Genomic DNA, 9,201 nt, shown 5'->3' on the forward strand with positions numbered 1-9,201 from the left:
CGGGCGGGGGCTGTCCCGCGTGGGAGCTGCCCTGCGTGGGAGCCGTCCCTCGCAGCGCAAATTCGCCTTCGCTTCTCCTCCGTTTAAACCTGCCTGCGGCCACCTGCTCGGCTTGCTGCGGCCGCAGCAGGCAGCGCGAGCGAGCCGCGCGGCGGACGAGCCGCGCCGTGAGGGAAACGCGAGGATCCGTCAAAGCGATCACCGCTAACGCGCCGGTTTTTTAAATTCCACCCGTGGAAACTCCCAGGCCTTTTGCACGCGCACACGTCGCTCCTCCGTCCTTCTTTTTCCTCTATTTTCATCCCTTTTTCCCACGGAAGAGGGAGTAGGTTTTGCAGGAGAGGAGGAGGAGGGGAGAGAGAGGGCTTGTGCTCAGGTTTTTTTTTTTAAGTTACAAAACAGTTTAGGGGTTTTCTTCAGTTATAAAACCTAAGCTGATTTCTTCRGCTGTATCACTCAATTCCAATACACCCCGGGATTTCAAGGTAACAAAAAAYAACGCAGAGAACAAAACGGCAGCCAGAGCACCCGCCAACCGACCTGCCTGTTCACGGTCCCGTTGGATGCAAACATGCTCTGCTGCCGCGTCCCCAGCGGGTAATCCTGCCGGGAATGCCTCGGCTTGGGACCGTGCTGGGCCTCCCGTCCCGCRTGAAATCCCTCGGCATTCGGCCCCGGGTTGTTACGGAGCGCGCGCTCCACCTGTGCAAATCCCCGTGTTGCCACGCAAGGCTAATTCCCACTGGTGCTCTCAGCCAGGGAGCAACGCTGCCGCCGGTACCTGCCTCCGGGCGCGAGGAGYCTGCCGCTCCCAGGCCGTCCCGCGGCACATCCCTCGTCAGCAGCCAGCTCCAGGTGCCCTGAAGACGAGGGTATCAGCCGCTGGGCACTCACTGCTGCTTTCCCTCTTCTCACGCCTCTGCCCGGAGCACCTGGTTTGCACCCAAGTGGCATCAACACTGGCGTGTACCAGTGGACTGAGGCATGAGCCCTGCTCCGCTTTCATCTTCTGGAAAGAAGCAGCTAAAGATCTTGCAGGGGGGGAGGCAGGGAATTTGGCAACTTCCTGGTGCCTCCCAGAAGGAAAAGGAGTTATTTATTAAAASTGATTATTGGCGAAGCCCTACAGAAGCAGATAGTGTTAGTTCTCATCGTTGCTGCTAGCTTCCTGTTGTAAATCCCTGGTTTTGCATGCTGTGTCGGCTTAGAAAACTCACACGTGGGCCTGACTGCTAATTTGGCTGATGCTTGGGAGAGCCTTTAGCAGTGTTTTACTGCAAGCCATRTTAAAGGGGAATGATGGTGTTTTAAACCACAAATGCAGGCTTTACGCAGTATCTTTTGTTTTTCGGGGCACAGAAATGAGCAGCACAAGCCTGTGCTGCGCATCATCCAGGCCAGGGCAATGCTGTCTGTSCAGCTTCCTGCTTCTCCTCTCCCTTCTCCTTTCAAACGTTCCCCTTCTCAACTCTGAGCAGAGCAATGCTACCAACCAACTCGGACATCAGCTTTTCTTACACCCACCTTACTATCCATCTCATTTTCTCCCATTAGTCATCCCATCCTGGCTGATTCCTCGGCGTCTCAAGCAAAGTTAAGAAAATCCGTCACCTGCATCAGCAGCGAGTGCAACATGACTCTGGTTACGTGTCTGAGCAGGAATGAGGACATCTCTGGGAGTGCTGGTCCCCCACTGGGCTCTGGCTCACGCTCTGGCCATTTATTTCTAAGTGCTTAACTTCCCCCATTTGTTGTGCTRGTTGAGCGTGTGGATCTTATTAGGAAGAGTCAATTGCCCTGCAGTTAATTAAGAAAAGCCTGGGGTATTTCTTTGTACTTGTGTTCCTGCCCACTATGTCCAGCCATTGGCAATGTTCACGCCAGGACTCCCAGTCCGAAGGCGGACAGGTTCAGGGAGCAAGAGAAGCGAGAGGGGTTTTCTGTACAAACTGGTTATGTGCTTTGCCAAGCAGTGTTCTCCTTGCAGCAGGACATCACATGGGAGCAAGCAGGGCTCGGAAGGGGCACCATCCAGCTGGGGCACGACAAGCAGCACAGAAGGACTCGCACCCGTTCCTCCACAGCTCTGCCAGTGCCGGAGGGAAATCCACAGTGGGAGGTGGATACCTTGAGGCCCYGTGGCCAGGGGATGCCAGCTGCAGCCTGGTCCTGCTGTCCCCACACAGCATATGATCTCTGTGAGCACCAGCATGTGACCGGACCTGTGCACTGGGAAAGACTGTGCTTGAAAAGTGGAGCAGCTCGGCTGGAAGGGATTAGTGAGAACGGGCTGACACAGAAAGGTTTGAAGGAGGGTGCTTGTATCACACGTTGCAAGCGGGGAGGCAGCTAGGCAATCTGAGGGGGGAGGAGTGAGTAAGCAAGGAAGGAGGCATGACCTCAGAGGTGACATTTAGGATCAAAGTGGGGGCAGTCTGCATATTTTGGAGAGGAAAATACTGCAACCACCAGAGCGGGAGAGAGCAGAAAGCTGAGGAAGATCACTGACGATAAGATTGGAAAGAAAAGAACAAACCACATACTGTAATGACCAGCAAAGGTGCTAGAAGGGTTGCTASAGACATCACCAGAGCTTTGGAAGAAGGGACCAGGTATTCCTGACCACAGCTTTTTGGGCAGCATATATTGGTGCTTCCCAGCCATAAACAGCAACCTGTCTCACACTGACCCTTTTCCATATGTGGCCTTAGCAGCTCATTTTCCAGGATCTGAGCAGATCTCTGCCTTGGTTTGTAGTGACAACAGCCAGGTCCTGCCTGCTGGTAACATTCCTGCTGCTGCCCCCAGGCTGTCCCTCATTCTCGGTGGTATTGCACTGCCTGCCTGCAGAGGAGTGCAAGCACAAGCCCTCTGGTTTCCCTCGAGAAGGAGAATAGGCTTGATTGTGGTTTATCAGCAGCCCCAGAGGAGCTGTTAAACAGCGGAGCTATGAGAAGACAGAGCAGACGATAACACAGGAGAGGATGAGGCTTCTTTGATCCATTTTGGTTAGGACATAGAGTGTAACAAATGGATGAAGGTTGAGGCTGTGGTTCATGGTACAGAGTGCACTTAGCTTTAGAAGCAGTGTTGAATGGGACTCACAGAATAGCTKGGCTGGCAGGGACCTCTGCAGATCACCCAGTCCAACCCTCCTGCTSAAGCAGGGTCATGTGAGCACRTTGCCCAGAACTGGGTCCAGTTGTGTTTTGAATACCTCCAAGGACGAAGATTCCACAACCTCTCTGGGCAACCTGTTCCAGTGTCCAACCACCCTCACAGTAAAAAGATTTTTTCTTATGTTTAAATAAAACTACTTGTACTTCAATCTGTGCTCAAATTGTGGGCATTTCCGGTATCTTTAACCAAAAGAACATTTCGAGAAGTATTTCTTGGTTAGCACCCTGACAGGTTTAAACAAGTGTAAGCCCACGACTTAATTTATCCCAAATAGTGTTTATTATCCCACATTCACATGTCTTTATCAACTTGCTTTCTTACCACCATGACTGGCTGATATATAGCTGGCAATTAAAGCCATGACCAAGCAGTCATAGACCCACACAACCTGCGTAAATGGTTTGCTGGCAGAGAATAAACTGAATAAATACAAACTTCAGCTACAAGGTTATCAATCACATAGGAGGTTTATTTAACTGGTAATTCCCTCCTAGCTGGGCGTAGAGGGGGTGGATGAACCCATTGCTGTAGGACAGTGTGCCAAAATCATTGAGTATTAAGGCAATCTCACCATTTGTTGTTCTGTGCTTCTTGTCCATGCTCCTGGCTGGCTGGCTGGTCATCAGCAGGGTGGGGAAGGTGCTGTGCCTGCTATGTCACCCTCGAGCAGTAGTGACCGTAAAGACTGGAATTCAGCAGTGATGAAGCTGAGCTCCCTCGACCGTTTCCTCACTGCTGGACYGGGTACAGCACATACACAGCAGAAGAGCTAACCTTGCCGAGACTCGCCTGGGTTTTAGGAGGACTCCTTAGGGAATCAAAAGCATTCTTGTCATTCATGTTTTTTAGATGATATACTTTATGACATATATATATACACATATATATATGGTTAAGTAAGAGACTTTTGACCCCTTGTGGAAGCAYCTGTCCTCTTTAAAGTCTCAGGAAGGAATTTATAATCTAGCTGTTCAAGAGGGCAGGRCAGAGCTACTTACACAGAGTGAAGTCTTCATGTGCTGTCCTGCTGAGCTYGGTCACTCCACGTACTGGAGATACACCTTCTCCTTCTGCAGGCCAACAGATGCTCCTGCCAGGACTAGCAGATTTTAGGATGTTGTTGTTAAGAGGGCATAGCTGGAGAACCATGTGCCCAAATGCCTTGCTGACTGTAGGAGGACACAGCTGACAACTGGAGCTGGCTGCACCTCTGGAGGAGCAGCACATTTGGCAGGATGAGGAGTCTGGGGAGCTGTCTGAAGGCTGGAAAGCTTTCAGTATCTCCAACCGCCAGTATTCAAGCACCATGGATTAGGTTTAAATTTAAAACAAACACTGGGTGCTGTTATCTTCAAGTTTTTCTGATTAACCATTAGGTGGAGCAACTTGTTTGTATGCAGTTTTGTGAATGACAGTTGATATCCCCACATAACCCCTAGACTTCAAGAACTGGGGCTGTAAACACTAAGAAACTAACAAAAAGCTGGAAGAATTGGTTCCCTTCTCTGTGCAAAGAAAAGATCACYGTAAAAAAGTCTCATACAAAAGAGCAGATGTGTATTTTAGCACACCAGTTTTCAACATGGTCAGTGAGCCCCAACGGACTTACCATCTGCTACGGGCACTTCCGCATGGACCTGTTGTTGCTCCATTGGAAGTCACTGCCCTTTGGGAAGGTGCTGCAGAGGCCAATGCACTTGTCCATCAGCTGCCTGAGCTGCCAAGCTGCTGAAGAGCAAAGGCTCAAAGCAATATATCAGTAAAGCAGGCAGCAGAGGACTGGGCATGTGTTTGCTTGTCATGTCTCTGGTCAGGAAGGAAGGTGGCTRTCAGGGGAGTTGACTCTGTCACTTAGGATAACATTTAATTTGGCAATTCTAGTAGAACTGATAAAGCTGCTTGTTTATTTACAGCTAAATCCACAAAAGGACTTAGGTGATATCCCATACACTGCCTGCTGGGATCTTCCAGTGTAGGCTAGAGCATGCAGCCAGCGAGCCGTGCTCATCTCACTTGTTTACCTCAGCTCCTGGAAACACCTCTATGGAGAGGCATGAAGCAAATGAACTGCAGGTTGTTTCAYGGTGCAGCAGAAGAGCCGGAGCAGAAAGGGTGGAAACAGCTTTGCCRCAGAATAGCCTCTAGCGTTGTGGTCAGGATGTGGCTTCGAATCCTCTCAAAGGAAAGGAATTGAAAGTGGGTCTCCCACATTCTGAGAGTGTGCTGTGGTCATTGGGCCACTGTGTTAAGATGGGCAATACCACTTGCTGCAGCTGCATCACAGGAGAAAGTAAAAACCATCAGTGTCCTTTGCGTGTGATGGAGCCCATCACAGGAGGCTGCTACCAGAGAGAGTGTCCAAAGGACAGAGTAGAAGTACAGTTCAGCTCCAAATATGGGTTGGATCTTCATTTTAAACACCTGCTGAGCTCTCAGGAGTGAGGCAGTTCCTAGGCACGCACATACAAAGCTGGGCTGAATCACCAGGGGTGGTGATACGGGCAGAGGAGTGTGGAGAGATCGCACCAGGGGAGTTTAAAGCAAAAGCCTATGGAGTTGAGATTCCAGTAGGATTAGGAGGCAGCTGCCTACTATGCAGGAGTTTTCAAGAACGTGATTTTGGACTTACGTGCTTAAATTTTCTGCCTAAGATCCAAATATTTTTTCTGAGTCAGCTCACATAAGCTAAATATTCAAGGCAGCTGGTGCACTGGGGGAATAATCTGGGTAAACCTCAATAAGGGCACACACTCAGCTGCCTCAGCCATGATCTTAGCACAAAATATGTGCTAGGCTGCCTCTGAGAGTAGTTGTTAAACTCTCCAACATAGATGAAAATATGCCTCTCACTTCCTGACACCTAGCTTGCTACCCCAAGCAGTCCAMCTGCAGAACTCAAACTCTACACTTCCATCAGTGCAAGCCCTCAGCTCATCCTGAACAGTTACTGCTTGTCAAGGAAACAGAAAATGTAAGTGAAAAAAAAATGTTTGCTTTTCATTCAGCTGATAGACAACAACATGGTGATAATTCCCATCATGCATCAACCATTATGCTTAATAGCTCTGCTCTGTTTTTCTCTGAGTATCTTGTTGCTCCTATGCTCTGTAGCCAAGAAAAAGCTGCATTTAAAGGTGCTTCCCATGGAAATAMTGGTTTACTTCTTTGGCAGTGCATGCAATCAGGTGAGGAGGAGAAAACAGAAATCAGAAAGGGAGGACTGAATTCTCATGAGCTGTGAGGGGTGATGCTTACAGTACGGTGAGCCCGGTTACAGTAGTGCTTGAGGCTCTCAAAATGGCTTTTGCTAGTGTTAATTTATCACACCTGGAAACATTACTGTTCTCATTTCACAGAAGAGGGAAATAAAACACTAAGAGACCCAAATGATGCTTTGGAAGTTATCTCTGAGATCTTTTGCTTACAAATGTATTCTTCCTTGAAGTCATGAGAGCCCAGAAGAAACATTTTTTCATTTATTTTTCTCTAGTCATGCTTGGCATGGAAAGGCTGCTATGTGTGTATTCTGGTAGTACAGACCCTTCTTCACATTATCACTATCCAGAGATAGCTGCTTGTCCTTTTAATTCTATGGAAGATGATAGGAGATAGAAGTGCTTAATTGGTGGAAAAGCGGACTTTGAGTATCTCGAGGTAAGCAGCCACAACCAAAAACTAGCGTATGTTCTTCAGAACATGGCTTCCAAACCCTTTTCATAGGGACTTCATGTGTAAAATGGAAAATAGTATTTGTGCAAAACTCAGCAGTGCTACAGGGTTTCACTGCTTTGAGATCTGTGCTTACAGGCTGGAGACTTTGCAGAAAGCTTCTCCTTGAAACCATTGCAAAAGGCACCTTTTAAGACAGGCRGAGAGAGAGCTGCAGTCAAAATTAGAGCTCTGCAATTTCCAGCAATGTAAATATTCGTGATAGTTCAAATATTTTCCTCTTTCCATCAAGGTGAATTCATAGCCTCAAACCTTTGGGGTTTTTCAGTGCTAAACAAGAGAYCCAAAAACAGCCCAGTGGTCAGAGCATTTACATGGCCAGTGAGTTCTTGCTTATTTCTAAGCCCACAGCTGAACCTCGACCTCTCTTGTGCCAGACTGGCCACCAGACTATTGGCCATTCAGGAAGATCTCATTTTGTCAGGCCTTTCTTGATGAATGTTCTCCTGTAACTGGGTACTACTTCCAAGAAGTTTTTCAGTTTACTGAACTGCTGTTTTGTTAATTTCCAAAGCACCTCTAGTTTCAAATACGGCCTAAAACAGAAAAATGTTTTCTAGTAATAAGTAATTGTTTTTTTTTTTAATAATGCTGCAATAAGTATCAGCTGCAGCTCATAAATATTAATCCTTTTGGTTCAATCTCTCAGTACACTTTTTTTCATGCTACTGTGCTTTTCCTTCCCTCTACTCTCATCCTAAACTGCCATCTAGCTGTAGCTCTTGGACTTGCTCCTTACTCTAGTCTCACTGAACTGATTTGTGAACAGCATTGAATTGGAGATTAATAAAATTGGCTTGACCATGTCTTTCCTCCAATAAGAAGTCTATCCTGAATAAAACAGGTGTCTTCCCTGCATAGCAAGGATTCTGCCAAGGCTATTTTAGTGTTCATTCAGTTACACATCTGGTGCAAATGTACTGATGTAATCAACTGACATACCTTAATTAGCCACCGGGTTTAATCACATCTTAAATTTATGAGATGTCTTCAGCAACAAACAAATCTATTTAGAGATAGCCTGTGTTATGTCATGACCTCTCCAAGGCCCTGTCTAGACTATAAGCTTTCCAGTTCATCTGTGTTAACTAACAACCAAAAAACCACTCTTTAGTCAGCACAGCCAGAATGCCAAAACCCTAAAATAGAGGCAATTATGCCAAGAGAAAAACATTCTTGTTGACYTAGCTAGCATTATCTGGGGAGAGTGACAAGAAAAAGACTATTTGTGTTCTCTGTATCTCCACTGTGGCAAGGACTGGAAWAAGTAGAGGGGAAGTTATATTTGCAGAGAGACCCAGGAATGCACAAATCCCAATATACTCTAAATTTGACATAACACCTGTCTGGTACATGCGTTCCTATTGAAAACTGATGCACAAATCATATACGCATGCACTTCCTACAGGTCAGGTCATGTTGAATTATTCTTCATAGGGACAAAAAACAGTTTTGGAAAAACATTTCTGTATTCCACAACTTATTATGTATGTATTTATCCAAAGCACAGAAATTTATTGTACATGTCTGAGGGACGTCTAATGGAACAGCAATTATAAGTAGTTAATGCTCTACCGTGTGGCACCTTTTCCATTGGTATAAAAAGGATTGCTGTTAAAACTGCCAATTTAACAATCAGCAACTGCTTCACACTCTGCACCATGCTGAAGGTAATATGTGGACACAGGATGCTCCTTAGATCACTAGCCACCCTGTGAAAAGGCTGCCAGTCCCTCATGTCTCAGAGATGCCCACTCCGCGGTGTGCGGCGCTCTGTGCAGAGCTGCAACACACCTCCCCCGGTCCAGAGCACGGGGGCAGGGCAGGCAGTTTCAGAGTACCGGGGGTACCCCTAGCGAAGTGCTGTACAAGTGCGTTTGCAACGCCTACGGTGCTTCTAAGAAGTGCCAGATGAGCTGCTGAAGTCCAGGACAGGCCCTGCCACACGGCGGCGAAGGAGGCAGAAAGCCTCCTCCGGCCCCCGAACAACCCTCCCGGAACAGACCCGGCTGCTCGCCGCGGTTTCGCCCACAAGCCCTGCGCAGGGATGAACGGGCSCCCTCGGAACTCGGCCACCCCCCGAAGGCACGAAGGCGAGCGCGGGGCGAGCCCCCCTGGAGCAGCTCCCGAAGCGACCGGGAAGGCTCGAGACAGGAGCTCGCTCAAAGGAAGGAGAGCTGGAAACACGCAGCGGCGGGAACAGGGCCGCAGCCGGCCGGGGCGACCCCGGTTCCGCAGGCGGCCGGCGGCGCTGGCGCCTGCTCTCAGGTGCGCGCCCTTCTCCTCACGCAG

The 9,201-nt window shown here is 48.3% G+C and overlaps 1 long non-coding RNA gene across 1 annotated transcript; it reads right to left on the bottom strand.

Annotated features, from left to right (window-relative positions):
- Nucleotides 1-3,628: 3,628 nt before the first annotated feature.
- On the bottom strand, nucleotides 3,629-9,195 carry LOC146585864 (uncharacterized). The gene is made up of 2 exons (XR_014897913.1): nucleotides 4,179-9,195; nucleotides 3,629-3,988 (listed from the first exon to the last, which is right to left on the bottom strand). It is a non-coding gene; the product is annotated as an uncharacterized LOC146585864 (long non-coding RNA).
- Between the last annotated feature and the right edge of the window lie 6 nt (nucleotides 9,196-9,201).

Source organism: Rhea americana, unplaced genomic scaffold (assembly GCF_003343005.1).
Source record: "Rhea americana isolate MKP2758 unplaced genomic scaffold, rheAme1 scaffold_75, whole genome shotgun sequence".
In the NCBI taxonomy this organism is placed as follows: domain Eukaryota; kingdom Metazoa; phylum Chordata; class Aves; order Rheiformes; family Rheidae; genus Rhea; species Rhea americana.